This window comes from Neovison vison, chromosome 4 (genome assembly GCF_020171115.1).
Source record: "Neovison vison isolate M4711 chromosome 4, ASM_NN_V1, whole genome shotgun sequence".
Classification (NCBI taxonomy): domain Eukaryota; kingdom Metazoa; phylum Chordata; class Mammalia; order Carnivora; family Mustelidae; genus Neogale; species Neogale vison.
Genome location: NC_058094.1, coordinates 153,460,984 through 153,481,113, shown reverse-complemented (window position 1 = coordinate 153,481,113; position 20,130 = coordinate 153,460,984). Strand labels below are relative to the sequence as shown.

Here is a 20,130-nt window from a genome sequence, read left to right as displayed (position 1 = left end):
TCAAAGGCATTCTTCCCTGCTTTGCTTTGTCCTGGTCCTTGCAGTCTGTCCCGGGTACAAAGCACAATAATTAAAGACACAGCTCCTCAGGATAGCTACAGTGTGTTGATGAAAATAAGAAACAAATGGAATGGTTTTCGTCTTGTGGAGAACGGGTTAGGGAAAAAACCTAACCCGTTGATAACTGCCTTTGCTAGAAATAAATTGGACTCATTCTTGTGGTGTGATGTTGCAGAAATGAAATAGACATTTCCTATCTTTCATGTCAATTCTGATTCCAATTTCAATGTTCTCAAGGGGGAAGATGACCAGTGAAAACAGAGCAACCTAAGCAAAAGCAAACGCAAAAGCTAGGATAACCCTAATTATCCTATTTAAATAGAATTTCCACAAAGAGCTATGAATTTTGTAAGAACAGAAGCCATTGACATGGCTCCCTTCATTGGAACATTCATCGTCATGTCTCTGGCACTCAACAGTGATGAGTGAAAGTGTCGGTCAGAGATGTACAAAGCACTTGTGTGTAAATGTGTTGACAGGTAATCCTCCAAATTCTATTTGGAAGTCATAGGTACTTCGATACTTTGTAAATGAGGAAACTGAGGCTTATGTAAGTTATCTTAACCCAATCTTTTCCATCTGTTAAATTGCAATTTCATTTCCTTCTGATTATCAATGTCAGCCCCATCTGACTGTAAACCAAGTGATCTTTTACTGTAAATCTATAGCACAGAGAGAGTGAGAGTGGAATGACTTGACTCCAGAGACAGTACAAGGTCAAAATATAAGCACATCAACAAAACCAGAATGTGTTAATTGACTGGTCATGGGAGTTTTATTAAGGAGGAAGAACGACTAAAGGTGGGGGGTGTCCTAGTTTTTGGCTTTGTTTGTTGACAAGATGATGACCCCTTTCACTGAGTTAGGGAACATAAAAGAAAGACAGTATTTTAGAGGGAAGGAGAAAGGATGGTAGTGGTGGCAAAGATAAATCTATATGCAACACCTGGGGTTTAATTCTCCCTTCAGGCATCCAGCAAGAGAGACCATTATGCATGAAGATGTGTGGTCTGGGAATCACTTTACGAGTCTGATCTACTGAGACAGGTTATTGCACCATCCACAAGTACAGCTGATTCTTTTTTTTTTTTTTTAAGATTTTATTTATTTGACAGAGAGAGATCACAAGTAGGCAGAGAGGCAAGCAGAGAGAGAGAGAGAGGGAGGAGGAAGCAGGCTCCCTGCCTAGCAGAGAGCCCGATGCGGGACTCGATCCCATGACCCTGAGATCATGACCTGAGCCGAAGGCAGAGGCTTAACCCACTGAGCCACCCAAGCAGCCCCTGTACAGCTGATTCTTTTTTTTTTTTTTAAAGATTTATTTATTTATTTGACTGAGATCACAAGTAGGCAGAAAGGCAGGCAGAGAGAGAGGAGGAAGCAGGCTCCCTGCTGAGCACAGAGCCTATGCGGGACTCGATCCCAGGACCCTGGGATCATGACCTGAGCTGAAGGCAGAGGCTTTAAACCACTGAGCCACCCAGGTGCCCCCAGCTGATTCTTATTACTCATGGTAGTTAGGTTCTAGACCGTCACAACCAATACTGAATTAGCAAATAGCTACTTCTAGGAGCTAAAGGGCTAGGCTCCTCAGAGCCTCTGATCCTAGTATTTTTGTCAACTCATCAGTACATAACCTTGTTTGTGGATTTGTGTCTACAAATACCTTAGTCAATACCTATTTCTTATACATCATTAGTTATAGAAAACACTAGCCAAGAAAGGCCAAACATTTTCCTGACTCTGGGTAATGTTATCATGCACTTCTTTGGCTTTCAACCTCACCACAATACTGTCTACTAAGGCTTTTCTTAAACTGGTTTGCACAATGGTTAATTTTATGTGTTAAGATGGATGAGCCATGATGTCCAGTGCCCAGCTATTGGGTCAAATATTATTAGGGATGTTTCTATGAAGGTGTTCCTTAGATTCATGAATTTCCTCTTACTTAGTTGGGATGTACCATATTATTGATTCACTGGAGTCATGGCCTACAGCACTGTAACTCATGCTGAACAAATCTCACCTAACACAAGTTTTCTCCATAAGGCACTACACAGACTTCTTGCACTTAGAGCACGAGATATCCCTTCACAGCTATTCTTGCTGGCCATTTTAGGAAGCAAATTCACCAATAAAAAGCATGCACACAAAAAATGTGAGAAATGTGATGGTAAGTAGGTGTGCAAATGACACCTGTTTTTAGTACAAGAACTGAAACAACAAGTCAAAGGATCACCTTTTTCAACATCATCTGGGAACATGTGCATCAAGGGTCTCAACTCTTTCACACTCTACACATTTTGTGAATGACAGCAAAAGCATCAAGTACAGATTTGGGGGTTACAGATAACTCGTAGAAAATAGCTAGGTTTGCAAATTCAAAATCCAAAACTAATGAGGTACAGTTGTATGCAAAAGGTTTTTAACTTATACTTCATTATCTTATCACACACAAAATGAGCTTAGAGAGCTTTAGATAAAATATATAAAACAGTAAATCAGAATTCCAATAAACATTTACTAGGCAAAAGAAATAGGGTTAAGGAGAAAACAAAACATACTCACACCACAGGATTTCATGGTGTTATTAAAAACGGGTCCCACATTTGGCGCTGAGTTTCCGGGTGTGAAGAACTAGATGACTAATAATAATAATAATAATATAATAATAATAATAGTGAAGTACAGTATGGGAAATACGGATGTTGAAGAGAGATGAAAAGAGAACATTCATGTGAAGCCTAATGCACCAATTCACTTCCTGGCTTGGTACCACTGTCCTAACCAACGCAAGATATAGTCTGGGTATAAAATTTTCTCAGGCAAATAAACACATTGTGGTAGAACATTTTCTGAATGAATACATTCTATTAGTGTTAGGAAGACACTTTGCAACTCAATTATCAAATTTGCTGTCTTAATAACTTAATGAAGTGAAAACTAGTGCTAAAGGCAGTGATTATTTCCTTTTAAGCAAAATGTAACTCACAAATTAGTACCGAAATCCCATCGGTGCATTAGGTTTTTGGGCCCAGACCTAAAAGTAGGCTATTCCAGGTATAGAAAAGCATGAGGAGTGAGCTGAAATTGGTGACTGCTGGAGGAAACACACCCCTATTCTTGAGAGCCCACTGTGCAGGGCACAACTCTTTCCAACACCACACTCAGTCTACAACTAGCAATGCAGGGGATATTTAAACCATTGAAATCAGCAAGTGGTCAGGAATGTTTTTCCACCCCAAAAAATCAGTTGTTAAACATTCACCAACATAACCCTGATTGAAACTTATTATAAGTTTCATTCTTCATTATTTTGTTTCTTATAAAACATATCTTATTTTTTTTTGCTAGGAATTATTGATTTATACTTTACATTTTAATCTGTCAATATATACAATAGTTGTATATCTAAGGAAATGCCAAGAACTCAAAGCCACTGACATTCTCTGGTATTAGTTATTTTAGATATGTGCTTCTACTTCCAGAACCTAACTTCTTTCTATATACAGTGTCAAAAGGCATTAAAAATTTGAGCTCCTGAATTATTAGAAACTTTGTTAAATATGGACAGATGGGAAATCACCTTCTCCTGCAGGACTGATATGACGTAATATCAATGATCTAGACCCATTCCTCAAAGATAGTAACGAAAAGGGCAAGTCTAAAATGTAACGCTGCATATGCTTTCCTTTACTCTATTTAAAATTTTATCCTATTATAATCTCTAACTTTATTTTATTTAAAGGTTTTATTTATTTGAGAGAGAGAGAGAGAGACAGAGAGAGACAGAGATGGAGATAGCAAGCAGGAAAGAAAGGTAGAAGCAGACTCCCTGCTGAGCAGAGAGCCTGCTAAGGGACTTGATTCCAGGACTCTGGGATCATGACCTGAGGCAAAGGCAGACACTTAACTGACTGAGCCACCCAGGCACCCTATAATCTCTAATTTTATTTTATTTTAATTTTTAACAAAAGATTTATTTATTTGACAGAGAGAGAGAGACATCAAGAGATGGCCCAAAAGCAGGGGGAGAGGGAGGAAGCAGGCTCCTTGTTGAGCAGGGAGCCTGATGTGGGGCTTGATCCCAGGACCAGAGGATCATGACCTGAGCCGAAGGCAGATGCCCAACCTCTGAGCTTCCCAGGCATCCCTAATCTCTAATTTTTTAAAAACCTACTTTAATAGGACATTTCCCAGCTACTTTCTTAGTTTCCATAATCAGGGCATTATCCAGCTAGGAAGAGATTTCTCTTCAGTATAGTCCTAATTTTATAACTTTATGTCCTCTTACTCCTCAGGCTCCTTCTTTTTTTTTTTTTTTTTCTATTTAAAAATATTGAGTGTTTTTCTTTTTCTAACAATATAATTGAAATACTGTAAACCTAATTCATGTTTTTTAAAGAGAATCTATAGTAAGTACCATCAGATCTATTTTATTTTAATAGATTTGTTTCTTACATCTTTATTTAAATCCAGTCATATTCTTACAGTAAAATGTAATTTTAGGAGATTTAACCTGATTTCCTTTGGACAAGAATAGGTGATATAAATCCTAATTTTCTTTTTTCTCTGAAGCTCCTTGTCAATAGGTTACTGATCTGTAAATGCAAGCTTAAAATAACTCCAGTAATTAAGAGTTAAGAAGTTGAATGTAAGGAGTGACAATATCAAGTAGTAACCAGGACATTTCAAATTTTTATGGTATATTTAAATATTCTCAAATTATGTTATATAGGCTATTTTCTCCAAATTAGTGAGAGAATCGAGTTTAAATCAAAACTTTACCGAAAAGATAAACCGGCTGTTATTTAATCCTGGCTCTGCTGTCTCCAGATGCCACAATGATGTGCATAGTATAGCTAGTGACAGTGATTCTGTGTCCTGCATTCCCAGTTTATCAGTAGACGCAGGAAAGTGTGTCCAGAGATGTAAGTCTGGAAATCTGATGATCCAGCTAGCTACTGGTTCTCTCTGCCATCAACAACCCGGCTCTAACCTCTTTCTACAACTATAAAATGAAGCAAGTTTTTCACTGACTTCTAAGCTTCTTTTTTGGCCCTTCTGATTACAAATTTTCAAATATAAAGACAAAAACATACAAAACAAAACAGAAAGGACATATAGCAGTGACATTTGGGTCCGCTTCCCTGCTCTTTTGTCCTTGAAAAAGTGTGCATGTGTTGGGTGTGAGTTTGAGTTACAGAAAAGGAAACTATTTCAAACCAAATATCATTGTGTGATTTTTTTTTCCCCCAAGTATGGGCAACACTGCAATGTGCAATTTTTTAAAGAATGTAAATAAATACTTTGAAAGTTGGCTGTGGCTCCTGGCAAAATGAATAGGCATTCCTACTCTTGAAAAACAGGTTTTATCTTTTCTAATGCAAATCTAAAAAAGCCCAATCTTGTAAGATAAGCAGCACCACAAGATCAACAAGATTATGCTAGATCACAGATAAGGCCCTAAATAGCTTCCATTCAAGCAGGAAAAGAACAGCTCATAATTTATTTTAATAATTTTATGTGCACACTTAGAAACTCTGCAATAGTTGCAATAAAATAATTTTTACTAAATTGGAGAGAATGTTTAGTTTTAACATAATTATGATTCTCCCTATTTCACCATTTTGTATCTTTTAATTCTAGATTCTAGAAGCCTGGAAAGAAGTTGAAACTTCTTACTACCCTTTGGCCTCCATCCTGATTTCCTTCTGAGGCCACACACGTGAGAGACCGAGAGCCCCCTTTTTGCAATGGCCACTCTTCAGGATGTCTGTAGGGTGGTTAACATATAGGTTCTGATTGACCTTGAATGGAAGGTGAGATCAAAGGACACTGATCACTTCCTAGTGTAATGCCCTGTTCCTATTATGCTTTTCAACAATTATCCAGGCACCAACAAATTCCAGGTTCTTCTCTTTTCAAGTTGTGATTTACTGAACTATACACTTCCTTCTAACTCAGACTACAAAGACTCTTATTTTGAGATAAATAACAATTACATCGGGGTACCTGAGTGGCTCAGTGGATTAAGCCTCTGCCTTTCACTCAGGTCATGATCTCAAGAGTCCTGGGATCAAGCCCACCATGGCCTCTGTGCTTGGCAGGGAGCTGGCTCTCCCCTCCCCCCCCCCACCTTCTACCTGCCTACTTGTGATCTCGCTCTGTCAAATAAATAAATACAATCTTTAAAAATAAATATATATATGTGTGTGCGTGTATACATTCACATTAATACATAATACATTCAAATTAATATAATTACATTCACATTATAATTACATTCACATTATAATTATATTCACATTAATAATATATATAATTACATTCACATTAATACATGGCTTACAAAATCCTTTTGTTGTATTCAATGACTACACAACAAAAACCAAAAACGACTGGGGAGGGGGGACGGAGAGAGAATTTTTTTTTTTAAGATTTTATTTATTTATTTGACAGAGATCACAAGTAGGCAGAGAGGCAGGCAGAGAGAGAAGAAGGGAAGCAGGCTCCCCACTGAGCAGAGAGCCCAATGCGGGGCTTGATCCCAGGACTCTGGAATCATTACCTGAGTGGAAAGCTGAGGCTTTAACCCACTGAGCCACCCAAGCGCCCCAGGAAGAGAGAATTTAAAGGGATTAGTTGGGAACAAGGTTGGATTGTGTGCCTGAAGAACTGTACACTGTAACTTACTCATCCAAGGACTGTCACGTCTCTTAAAAAACATTGAAGAAACCTATCCTTATACATGTTTATCAGAATGCTAAAACACATGGTCTTTTAACAATGATTTTCTGCAAGTCCCTTTCTAGGAAATCACAGTGATTATTATTGCTCCTTTGGTCACATAGCTCTAACTTTGAGATTTCAAAAGAAGAGAGCTTTCGCCCTTTATATGACAGAAACCAAGGCCTAGTAAATAATAAAACTTAAATACAGCAATATGATACATCAATATTTCTTAAAGACTGAAGAATTACATATGTAATTTGTCCTGACCAGAAAAAATAAGCAAACAAAAAAACCTTTTTAAAAATCCCTCTCTCTTTTTAATTAAATTAATTAATTAAAAATTATTACTCTGCTAACTTGGTAATTTGGAAAGATAGCATTTTTAGAAGTGTAATTATAAAGATTGGTAAGAGATCACTAAGCCCATTTTTTAGAAATCAGGCAAGCCAGTAACTGTTCTCTATCTCAACTCCCTGATATCAGAAATAAAACATGTGTCTTAACAATCTCTAAGATCTCTTCCAGCTGTAAAATTCTCTGACTTTTCCACTCAATGTATAATCCGAATTTCCTCTACATTTCTTAATAAGTCTTCAAGTTGCATGGTTAACTGCTGGTTTTCATTCAGATCAGAAAACTACAGTGAAATGACTTTCACTGTATCTAAATCACTGCAGATACATATGCATATCTTTGAAATTAGAAGCTGCTTTTTACATTATGAAATACTTATTGTATTTTACTATGAAATATACAACTCTAGAACCCCCTGAAACACCTGTTTCAATCCAGCTACACACATGCTAAAATTGGCAAAAATGTACCCATACATGGAACAAGCAAACAGTGCTGCCCTGAAATTACTCCCTCAGGAATAAAAGACGTGGAACACTTTAATCAAAAGTATCTATGGGGGGTGGGGGACGCCTAGGTGGTTCAGTGGGTTAAAGCCTCTGCCTTTGGCTCAGGTCATGATCTCAGGGTCCTGGAATCAAGCACCGCTTAGCGGCCCCCACCCCCCACCCCCGCCTGTCTCTCTGCCTGCTTAATGTGATCTCTGTCAAATAAATAAATTTTTTTTAAAAATGTACTGGGGACACCTGGGTGGCTCAGTGGGTTAAGTGTCTGACTTGATTTCAGCTCCGTTTGGGACCTTAGGGTGGTGGGATAGAGCCCTGCATCCGGCTCTGCACTCAGCATGGAGCCTGCTTGAGATTCTCTCTCTCCAAAATAAATAAGTAAAATCTTAAAAAAAAAAAAAAAAATAGGCACTCATTGCCAAATCTGTGCAAAATATTTTGCTGGCTACTACAGCACACAGCACAACATCCAAGCTACCAAGCACTTAAAAAAGGAAAGAATGGGGTACCTGGGTGGCTCAGTGGGTTAAAGCCTCTGCCTTCAGCTTGGGTCATGATCCCAGGGTCGTAGGATCGAGCCCCCATAGGGCTCTCTGCTCAGCAGGGAGCCTGCTTCCCTTCCTCTCTCTCTGCCTGCCTCTCTACCTACTTGTGATCTCTCTGTCAAATAAATAAATAAAATCTTTTAAAAAAATAATAAAAATAAAAAAGGAAAGGAGGAATAAAGCGAGCATCTATTCCCATCTTCCTTCCTTTTCAGTCAGCAATTTTTGATTCTTTATTACTTATTATTGTGCATTGCGTGTGCATTCTAGGGAGAGGTATGCAAAAGAACAGAACAACCACAACTGAGTATGACAAATGGTGGGCAAATCAGCCACAATCTGTGTACGATCAACAGGCTGCGGGTGGTTTGTTTAGATTGACCAGTTAAGAGAAGTCCTACTGAAGAGGTATCATCCATGCTCAGATTTCCTTTTCAAAAGCTGATAACCTTTTTGAAGAAAGGAAAGGAGCATTTAAGGGAAACAAATCTCTTCGACAGAATTAAAATAGAATATTCCAAAGTGTACCAGGTGCCTGAGGAGCAGTTAGACAGCCAATGTTCTTATGATGAGAGTTGAGGTCAAGAAGGTAGGCAGGGGACAGATCAGGTAGAGATTCATAGGCATAAATATCGGTTGTATCTTCAATAGTAGGTGAAGCTACTGAAGATATTTAAAGAGGTGAGCGCCATGATTTATATATTCAGTGTGTGTCACTCGGGTTTTCCTGTGCAGAAAATACTTATGGAAAGGAGCCCTGTTAGGATGTTTCTTTAGTAAACTAGGAAGCATTGATGGTGTAATGATGGTGAAATAATGGAATGAAATGGACAAAATGAGAAGGAAGCAATGATGGCTTTGGAGGTTGTTAATGGAACGGAAATGCAGGGAACAGATTTAGGATATAGTTTGACGGTCATTGTGATGATACTTGTTTGGATGTCAAGGTTGAAAGGAGAGAAGAAAAGAGGAGGCCTACTCCTAGGTAGTGGCTTAGCAAATATATCTATGATGATGACTTTTACTGAGATGAGGAATCAGGGAGACCAGGTTAGGGCATTTAGCCATACTAACCCAGAGCTGACTTTCAGACATCCTTTTAAAGTTTCTGAGAAGGTGGATACACAATCATGTAGATAAGACAAATTTTCACAAGTTTCAATATTTAAATAAGTGAACTTAAGCATCCTAAACACCATGTTAAAATAACACAAAGTTTAAAAAAAAAAACTCCTGTTTCTTGTGTTCTTTTCCTACTTTTTTTAACTGCCTAAACTTGAAGAAGGAAGGAGGGAGGGAAACAGGTAGAGCTTAACTCTAATTGACACCACATATTTCAGAATGGAAACTGCTGAGTTTGTGCAAAGTTCCCTAGCCCAGTGCCTTATTCAGAGCTAAAGGAAAGAAGCTGACTTTTGTTTAATGCCTAAGAGATGATATGTACCAGATGATAGTCTACTTTATCTCACTGAATATTTAGGGAACCTTTTCAATACACTCCTGGTTTTCAGCTATATAGAGGGAGAAACTAGGGAAGTTTGTTGCAGATCACCCAGATAGAATTGGTAGAGTTGGATGGGAAATGTATGGAGCTTGGCCCCATATTCTTTTCCCACATTACCCCAGAATTCTGTCTGCTGGCTTCTTCATACCAGCTGGCCACCATTTTAATTCAGTCTTCCCTTCATGAGACTACTTGAAAAAGAAAGCAATCTGTGATTCTCTGTTATTTGCTTCCCCGATTACTTTCTTTGCTTCATATAATTTTCTTCAACTGAATGTACATGTACTTTATAATGAGTCAAGGGATATTTTTACTTGAAAAGAAAAAAAAAAGGGACAGGCATGTAATTCATTAGAAGGGATTTTAATGAATGCAGCAGAATCAGTTTTGAGCCGAAATATATAATGTCCTGGGGTTATGATTTAATATTCCTTAATGTTAAACATAGGACAATTTACCTTTCCTCCTTCAAAAAAAGAGAAAGAAAGAAAGAAAGAAAGAGAAAGAAAGAAAAATGATAAGAATTCTATGTCCTCCCAAAATATATTTTTAGTTATGTTGGATAAATTAAATAATCAGAAAGTATTTGAGTGCCCACTTTGTGTCTAGTGAATCATATAATATATGTATGGTGCATACTATAAAAATATTATTCTGTTTAAGCATTTCTTCAGCAAGGGCAGCAACTTGATTCCAACTTTTTAAAACAATTTTTTTTTAAGATAGATCCTCTGATAAAGTTGGTATGCTTTGCAAAACCTACTATTTTAAACAAGATATTTAAACAAAGTTTCCTGAATATTGGCTTGATGCAGTTTCTTATCTTACCTTAGCTTAAGTCAGCAAAATGACTCAAGTTTGCCTGATTTGACTATACTTAACACCTTAACTTTGGAGCCAAATAAGTTTATTTCTATAAGTACATTTTATAAAAATATATATGACCAGTTTATATACATTTATGTATTTGGAAAGATTTTGGTAACAGTTCCTCTCAATGGAAAACAGAACCTCAAAACCTCTATTCCAAAAACTTTATTACAATGTAGGGTACAAATATTAATGTTTTTGAAATTTAAAATATTTCCCAGAATCAGTTTTACTAAAATAAGATTTTTCTGGGGATGCCTGAATGGCTGAGTCAGTAAAGCTTCTAGCTCTTGATCCTGGTTCACGTCAAGATCTCAGAGACATGAAATCAAGCCCCACGTCAGGCTCCATGTGCTCAGAGCAGAGTCTGCTTAAGATTCTCTCTCCCTTTCTGTCTCCCCACTGACCCTGCTACTGCTGGTGCACTCTAAGTAAGTAACTAACTAACTAAATAAATAAATATTTAAAAAAAAAAAAAAAAGATCTTTCTGAAACTTGGCTTTGAGGGAAATGACCATCAGGGAAAGTGACTCATAGTCAGTTTGGAGCCAGTGGTTAAAATTAAATCATATGGTGCTGTTTAAATTTTTAGAGAAGACCGTAAATAACTATGATTAATTGATTTCCAAGCTTTTTTAGGTATGACAAATTTGAATCAATTATTGAATTAAATCATTTGGTTATCTCTGTAGGGGAAAGTTTCAGCATAGCCTAGACAGTAATTTGCATTTGGATGAAATCTCCAATTTCTTAGGCATACCTAAGCACAGGAGATACTGGTCCCTTCAATTCTCTCTACGCATTGTCACACACAATGCTCCAGGGTGGAAATGATATTCTTTGAGCTTATACTTAGCTTTCCTCTATTTTATCTGATACTGCAAAAAAAATCCTTAAGCATCATTGCTCTGACCAGCTAATACTCCCCCAAAATTGCACCAATTCTATTCTGCTAAGAGTAAAATTAATATAATCCCAAAATAATTGAATGTACCTTTACTTTCCTGTAGTGTTTTTGCTTTGAGTAATACTGACCACATCTAGCTCCTATATTCAAATTAAAATTGTATTTAATAACTATTAAGAGGTTTCTCTGTGCTAGGTTACTGAATTAGGGACTAAATATACAGGATTAACAAATTAGACTCGGCCCTGTCTTCATGGAACTTAGACTAATGACAAAGGCATGAAATTAAAAAGCAAATATATATAAATCATATATAAGTTATATATATGATTTATATATATAAGCAAATATATACAAGTTATATATAAGCAAATATATATAAATTATATATATACGTATATATATATATATAATTTATATATATACGTATATATATAATTATAAACTGTAATAAATGACAAGAGAATCAGAGTGTTATGCAAACAAATAACAGAGAGGAGAAGGTGCTGTATAAAACTGGGGAGTCAAAAAGCCCTCTTTGAGAGATGATAATTAAACTAAGACTTCAGAGATAAGAATAAACTACATTGTCATATGTGTTTGGTGGGTAGGTGGGAAGGAGAGGTGGGTGGAGAATCTTTCAGAAAGAGTTAATGCACAAGCAAAGACCCAAAATAAGGAGCAGGGGGGAAGCTTAGTGTTTCAAAGAAATCAAAAATAAATCAATGGAGCTAGAACCTGGCTATCAAAGTGAGATGTGTATGATACCTGAAAATTATTGGTAGAGTCAGAAGACAACAGGTATCATGAGAGCCCACTGGAAGGCTTTTAAGTAAGATGGCGACTTAACCCCTAATTCTATTTTCCTTCAGCTGCACTGAAATAATTCAATATGGTGCCCTTGTAGGTAGACGAAAAATATAAAAAATGAAGGGGGCTGCTGGACTGATGTTTTGAGGACACACAGACCATCCAGACATTCAGTGGTTCACTAGCCCCACTCACAGACCTTGTATTCACTACAGCACAGTAAGCATACATGGCAGATGGCAGTAAGGGAAAAGGAAAAAGGCAGAGTTGCAAGATGCTGCTGTATATAAACTTTCTACAGTCTCCCTCTGGGAAGAGGCTGCTCCAAGGGAGCCCTACCCTCAGCAGTGAAAAGCAATGTCTTTTCCCTGAGCCATGTGTCTGTCTAGGAAACCTGTTTGAGATTCAGGCTGCAAGGTTTTTATTGGAAGAGGGTCACAGACGCACAATGATAAATCCTAACTAATGAAATTCCATACTCCCAGAAGCAAACCACATGTTGAGTGTGCTAGTCAGGTAAAGCAACCTTATCAGCATATCAGACATTTCAAAGGGCGAAATTCCAGATGCCAGCCAAGAGCCAAACCCATAAGTAGAGCCTCTAGATTAATGCCTCAGGTCTGATATGGCTGTGCTTTCCTGCACAGCCACAGCCACTGAGATAGGAATGAGTCCAAAGCAAAAAGGAGAAGAGCTTTTCAGAAGTCCACAAGTCAATTCCCACAACTGGAAGTGCCTTTTCCTGCAAGAGTACAGTAAGAATTCAAGTTGGTCCCAAGTTCTACCTCCTCGACGTAATCATCATCCATTCTCTGCCTCCACTCTATCACTGAACGTTCTCTTCCCTGAAACCCTATAGCTACTATTTGTTTCATTCTTCATTCACACTTTATGCATCAACATGTGTTTACTTTCCAACTCTTATCATTCATTTTTCTTTTTTTCTTTTTTAAGATTTTATTTATTTATTTGACAGAGAGAGAGAGATCAAAAGTAGGCAGAGAGGCAGGCAGAGAGAGAGGGGGAAGCAGGCTCCCCGCTGAGCAGAGAGCCCGATGTGGGACTCCATCCCAGGATCCTGAGATCATGACCTGAGCAGAAGGCAGAGGCTTAACCCACTTAAGCCACTCAGGCGCCCCATATCATTCATTTTTCATCCTCAGTTGTAAATCGTTACATGGAAAATATGAGTTTTGATGGTGGCTTTGCAGTTCCCTCATTCTCTTAAAGAGCAAAGCCATAGAAATAATTGCAAGATGAGTGAATAAAAGAAATGAGAAAAGTATGGAAGAAATGAATGGAAATTTGCATTCCTTTTGCATTTTTATTTAGGTCTGTGTGTTTAGAATGACATCAATGCTTACATCTTCAGAAGGAACAAAAATCCAGACTGATGATAGAGATCATCATTGTGGTCTGTATTCCCAAGATCACAGTGTATGCATAGCATCTGTAGACATTACCATTTTCATTCTCATTGTGTCGTTTGTTTCATTCAAAAATATATAGCCATTTCAACAATAAAAGAGTTAAATTTACTTCTAAAGGAAAAATAAATAACCATGTGGAGAAAGATATTTGTGTATATTTAATTGTGCAGTTGGTTTTATTATTTTATCTCCTAGTAGCAATGTGAGCATATTTATTATTGTTTTAAACTTCACCAGCCACCCTAATGGTTTCCTATGTTTGTTTATTTTGGGTTGTGGTTATGATTCCTACATAAATGTTTATAGATCTCTTCAAGTTTCAAATACTTTTGGAAAGGCTATAGCCTCTAAAGGTAAGAATTTACAGTCCCGTGGGTCTATTCACAAAATAGAGTAGCATGTTTAACATGAGAAGTGATGGAAATAGTTTTTATTGCAATAGAATTAATCTGTATCTATCCTGATTTTGCTGAATGGGTAAATATGAAGCTGAGGGGGGGAGGCGGCGGGGGAAATAATGCCTTTTTGTAGCATACCAGACCTTGGAGTTATGGCTAAGTCTGTAACAATAGCAGTGGGTGGACACATGACAATTAGGAAGTGGATTTTAACCACTAACCCATTCACAAATGCTACACAAAATGCTTTCAGACACAAACCATGTTGGTTTCTACCGTGGAAGACTAAATGCACAACTTCGAAGTTAGGCAGCACTTTCCTATTTTATGATGAGCAAAGAGAATTTGAAAACTGAATAACTGTATCCATTTGGTCATTTTAGATACTTATAGAAATAGCAAGTGCCATGTCTCCTTTTCCTTTAATTTCTGATCACTTTTCTATTTAATTTTATGGCAATAATTTCAAATGCTCTCCTTCCCTGCATCTAGCTTGCTTTCTGTATCTACAAGGCCTATGAACAGATCAGCTGTTAAAAACTTGGTAAAACTGGGAAAACTTTGGTTCAAAGCCCTACTCCTCTACTTACTAACTATACAAATTTGGTAATCTTCCTAAATCTCAGTTTCATCTTTAAGATAGAATAATTGTACCCTCCCCAACAAGTTTTGTGAGAATTAAAAATAACACATATAAAATGTATAACACAGTGTTTGATATTAGTAAGCCCTAGCTAAGCATTTTAGAAGGGAATATTATTTGGAGTAGTTGTATAATTGAATTGGCTATGTCAGTGACAGATTGCAATTTAGTTATCTTATTTCAGAAGTAAGAATACGCCACTTTGGACTGATATTAGGGCTGAAGACTCAGTCACTATCTTAACCTTGCCCTCCTTCAGCTCTAACCAATGTATCAGCTTTGTAGGTAGGTAGAAGAAGGTGAAGGCCAGTATGAATCCCAGCTATTCCTTTCACCAGGGAAGCAAGTGATTTTTTGAAGCCTTCTCTATAGATCAATGAAAATCCCTAAAATCAAGACAGGCTAAGATGAATTTTTATATTTCCAAGCTCTGTAGTAAACACAGCAACCAGAAAAGGGATTGAGACTGGCTTCTGGTTACCTACATAATGTTTCTTCAGTTCCAAGTTCCATTTAAGAAATTTTCGTACATTAACTTACTTAATCCCCTTAATAACCCAATGTGATCTCAATGTGTTAGACACTTTCCAGCTTTCATTTTGTAGATGAAGGAACTGCAGCACTGAGAGGTTAAACAAGATTTCCAAGGTCACATGGCTTGTATGTGGTGGGGTTCAAATCCAGTTAGTGTGACTCCAGAGTCTGTATCCTGAATTCCCATGCTCTACTAACTCTCAGTGAAGACAATGGTGACACTGTTTGCCTAGCTGTGACAGCAGCAGGAAGATCAAGGCCTCCACAGAAGGTTACAGGAACCCACACTTAAGCAGTGCTAACTAACAGAATAGTTAGTTGCTGTGATAAGTAGATTTTAAGAGCACAGATTCCTAGCTTTTTAAATTCTCAGAATTTAACACTCATTTTGAGTTGTGGTTCCAGGATAGCTGCTAGAAATACATCTTGAGAATATGACTTGGCCTACAAAGTATGTTCTTCATTTAGGATGGGAAAAAAAAAAAAAAAAAAGGATGATGTAAGTCCCAAAGAAGAGGTCATAAAAAATTTTGAAATTTATGAGATAAAAATGTTAGATAATTTTATAGTACTTACAACTCTTCTAGTATGAAAAACAAACAAACAAAAGCCACAACCATCTTTCAGTAATCAACAGATCAGGAAGACAGAGAATTAGGATGCAGTTTTCCTGAACAAAAGCATCAACCAAGTATTTCATAGTTGACATTTGTGGAATACTTCAACACAGCAGAATACTTCCCCCCCCCCCCCGCAGCAGAATACTTTTTAAGCTCACAGGGAAGATTCACCAAGCTAAACCACATGCTAGGCCATCAAACTCATCTCAACAAACTTGAAAAAAGTAAGATGAGAAACAAGGAATTAAACTAGAAATCATTAACAGAAATATAACCAGAAAAATCCAACATTTAAAGATTAAATAATATGATCCTAAATAACAAATCAAAGAAGTCTCCAGAATTTAACTAATATTTTGAACTAAATGTCAATGAAAACACAACTTATTAAAATGTGTGAGGGCACCTGGGTGGTTCAGTGGGTTAAAGCCTCTGCCTTCAGCTCAGGTCATGATCTCAGGGTGCTGGGATTGAGTCCTGCATAGGGCTCTCTGCTCAGCAAGGAGCCTGCTTCCCCCTTTCTGCCTGCCTCTCTGCCTACTGGGGCGCCTGGGTGGCTCAGTTGGTTAAGTGACTGCCTTCCATACGGGTCATGATCCCAGGGTCCTAGGATCAAGCCCTGCATCGGGCTCCCTGCTTAGTGGAAAGTCTTCTTTTCCCTCTGCCTGCTGCTCTGCCTACTTGTACTCTCTATCTGTCAAATAAATAAATAAAATCTTAAAAAATTTTAAAAAAATGTGTGGAATATTGTGAAAGTAGTGCTTAGGGGGGACACATACGACATTGAAGGCTATGACTAATAAAATTCAACAATGAAAAGCAAAATCCCAACTGAAAAGAGGGTAAAAGATCAGAACAGATTCTTACTAAAGAAGATAGGCAGACTGCATAGAAATGTTTGAAAAGGTACTCAATATCCCCTGTCATTAGAGAATTGTAAATTAAAATGAGTACCACTACACATGCATTAGAATGGCTAAAACCCCAAACATTGACAACACCCAATGCTGATGAAGATGTGGAGCATCAGTATCTCTCATTCATTACTGGTGGGAATGCAAAATGGTACAGCCACTTTGGGAGAGAATTTGACCATTTTTCACAATGCAAAAAATAGTCTTATAATGAGGCAGCACTTGTGCTCCTAGGTATTTATCCAATTGAGTTGAAAACATACATTATTGTAAAAACTTGCACAGGGATGTTGACAACAGTTTTATTGGTATCATCCCAAACTGGAAGCAACCTACATGTTATTTACAGGTAAAGAGCGAAACTGTGGTATGTCGCACCATGGAATATTATTCCAAAAAAACAAACAAAAAATGCACTATTACACCATGAAAAGACAGAGAGGAAACTTAAATACACATTGCTAAGAGAAAGAAGCCAGTCTGAAAAGGCCACATGCTGTATGATTTCAAGTGTATGATGTTCTACAAAAGGCAAAACTACAGACACTGTGAAAAGATCAGTGGTTACAGGTGTTAACGGGGAGAGAGAAAAAAATTAAGCAGAGGAGAGGTTTAGGATTGTCAAACTGTGGGATACTATAATGCAGATACACAGCATCCTGCATTTTCAAAACCAAAGACCTTTGTAAAACAAAGAATAAACCTTAACATAAGCAAATTAACAAAAAAACATCATCAGGAGATGGCAGAAAAGAATGAAGACCATGGCAAAAACAAAGAAAACAAACAAAAAACCTAACTATGTTACAAATGTATAAAGTAACTTTGTTGAAAGGAGGAATGGGGATAAAAACATAAAATAATAAAAAATTAGATGCAATTACCTCAGTCCAACTTGGGGCAGACTTGAGGTAAAGAGAGCTTTAACACAGCACAAGTACAATGTGTCCATGACCTCTGAAGGAGTAGGGGTGAAGCGTTCTTCCTAGTAGTACGCAAACTGACTATCGTTGAATTCTGTCATCTTAAGTCAGTGTGTTTTGGCCTAAGAAATGTGAAACTAAATCAAACTAAATAAACTCTTGTATATTTTTTCATCTAGAAAATGGTGATAACAAGTCCTTTCCCCAAAGGGCTCTACGTGAACTAAGTCTCATGTATACAATAGGACTTGTCAAGAGTTACCAGACTCCTAGTGGGTATTCTGATCATTTATTTGGTGAAACAGCTCTTTCATTTTCCACCACCCCAAGACTAACTTTTTCATTTCTGTGAGGCAAGAGCAAAATTCAGGATCTAATGTTTCCAAAGTCTATAGTTCTTCTCCCTTGGGTCCCATTCCCACTTCCCAACATTTGCCCAAGTGATAGAAGAGAATCCTATCCATTGGTTGGAGGGTAGAATAACATAAACAGACTTTCATAGAAAGGGGGTGGGGGTACAACTAGCTGTTCTCAGGTAGCTGCTTATTGTGCCTTTCTTGGGGAGCCCTGACATAAATAGTAAACATGTATTCAATCAGGCAACATCCTCTTAGGAAGATTCTACCATCTCCAGCACCATGTGTATGTTTCTATAAAATTGTGTTTCTATAAAATTAATTAATTTCATAGAATTTCAAAATATTTTTTAAACTATATTAATTAAATTAATTAAAATTAATTAATTAATTTCATAGAATTAATTTCAAATTAATTTTTTAAACCATATAATAATTACTGGTAAGTGACTAGAATTCTAGAAAGTAGTCTTTGCAACTAGGAAAAAAATACTATGAATTATGATGCCTATAAGGAGTCATATTCTCCTAATGAATAAAAGAATAAAAAATGAGTTTGAAGGGCCATTTTTTACATTAGTGTCAAGCTTCCTTTCATTAGAAATAGATTGCGAAAAAATATTGATTGGCTTGTACATTTTTTGCCTTACCAGCGATTTTTTTTATAACTTACTAAAAGTAATACAGGCTGCTTCACATCATTCATTTATAATACTTACCTGGCAGGGGAGATACCATGATCACGAAGGTGGTTTTCCCAGGGCGATGCTTATCCATTGCACATCATTCATTTATAAATTGAACTACATTAGAATCATAGGTTTTTTCATTTTGAGTTAAAATGATTAAAATTGTAAGGAAAAGAAGTCCCATAAGGTCATGAGTTCTTATGCCTTCCCAAGATTAGTACATGACCCTCTCTCTTTTGTAGATTAAAATAAAAATATTCTCTAAAAAATTTAGAGGTCCTAAATGTTTAAAAATGGTATTTCTTCTTGATTGTCTAGTGTTTCTACAATGGCTGCTGTTATGCCTAAGTCAAAACCTATCACATCTAGAAATTATTTGGTTCATTTATCCCTTAGAGTTTGAGAAATCCTTAGTGTCATCATGTAAAGATTCTCTGTTTATGAATCCAAATTTTTCTTCAGTTTATTCCTTTCATTTTCTCCTTCATGTCAGCTGCTTCCTCATGAATACCTTAGAATATTGACAAAACATGAGTAAGATTTTAAAAAAATGAATATTCTGAATTAAAATTCTTGAACTCAAAGATAAAACAGGATGAGAAGTTGTTTTTCTCCTTAGGGAAAAGCATCTTCAAAGATATTACAGATGAAGATTTTTCAACTAAAAGAGCAACATACCATCAGTTAAAAATGAAAATATACATATAAGATACCCAATTTCCCACAGCACCTGGGTGGCTCAGTTGGTTAAGCATCCGACTCTTGATTTCAGGTCAGGTTGTGATCTCAGGGTCATGTGATTGAGCCTTGTGTCCAGTTCAATGCTGAGTGTGGAGACTGCTTGGGATTCTCTCTCCCCATCTCCCTCTGTGCCTCCTGCTTGTACTCTCTCTAAAATTAATAAAATAAAATTTTAAAAATCCAGCTTCCTGAAACCATACACTGGATCTTGGCAAGTTACAAAAATGTCAAAAAGCTCTTTAGATAGTTGTTATTAAAGGTTCACCTCTTCTGTCCTATTTTGCAGTTCTCTAGAATATTATCTATGAAGACATGCAAGAAGTCTGTTTCTTTAGCCCCTTTCAATCTTAAGGCCCCAGTTAAGACCAGCTTTTTGGTAACCTGGCAAAATGTATTTTAACTCAAATTCTTCTATCCTGAGCCAACAGGAATATGTAAAGCAAAAAACATAAGTCCTTCATTTAGAATTGGCATAATAACCACTCTTGGCATAGAAAAGTTTTAATTAAATATGTGTACAGAATTACCCTCTCATATACCTTCATATTAATTGCCTCCCATTGAAATTAAAACTAAATATGGAGGAACTGA

At 36.9% G+C, this 20,130-nt stretch overlaps 1 pseudogene; it reads left to right on the top strand.

Moving 5' to 3' along the window:
* The first annotated feature begins 18,820 nt into the window (after positions 1-18,820).
* Positions 18,821-18,969, top strand: LOC122905576 (annotated as a pseudogene).
* Positions 18,970-20,130: the final 1,161 nt, after the last annotated feature.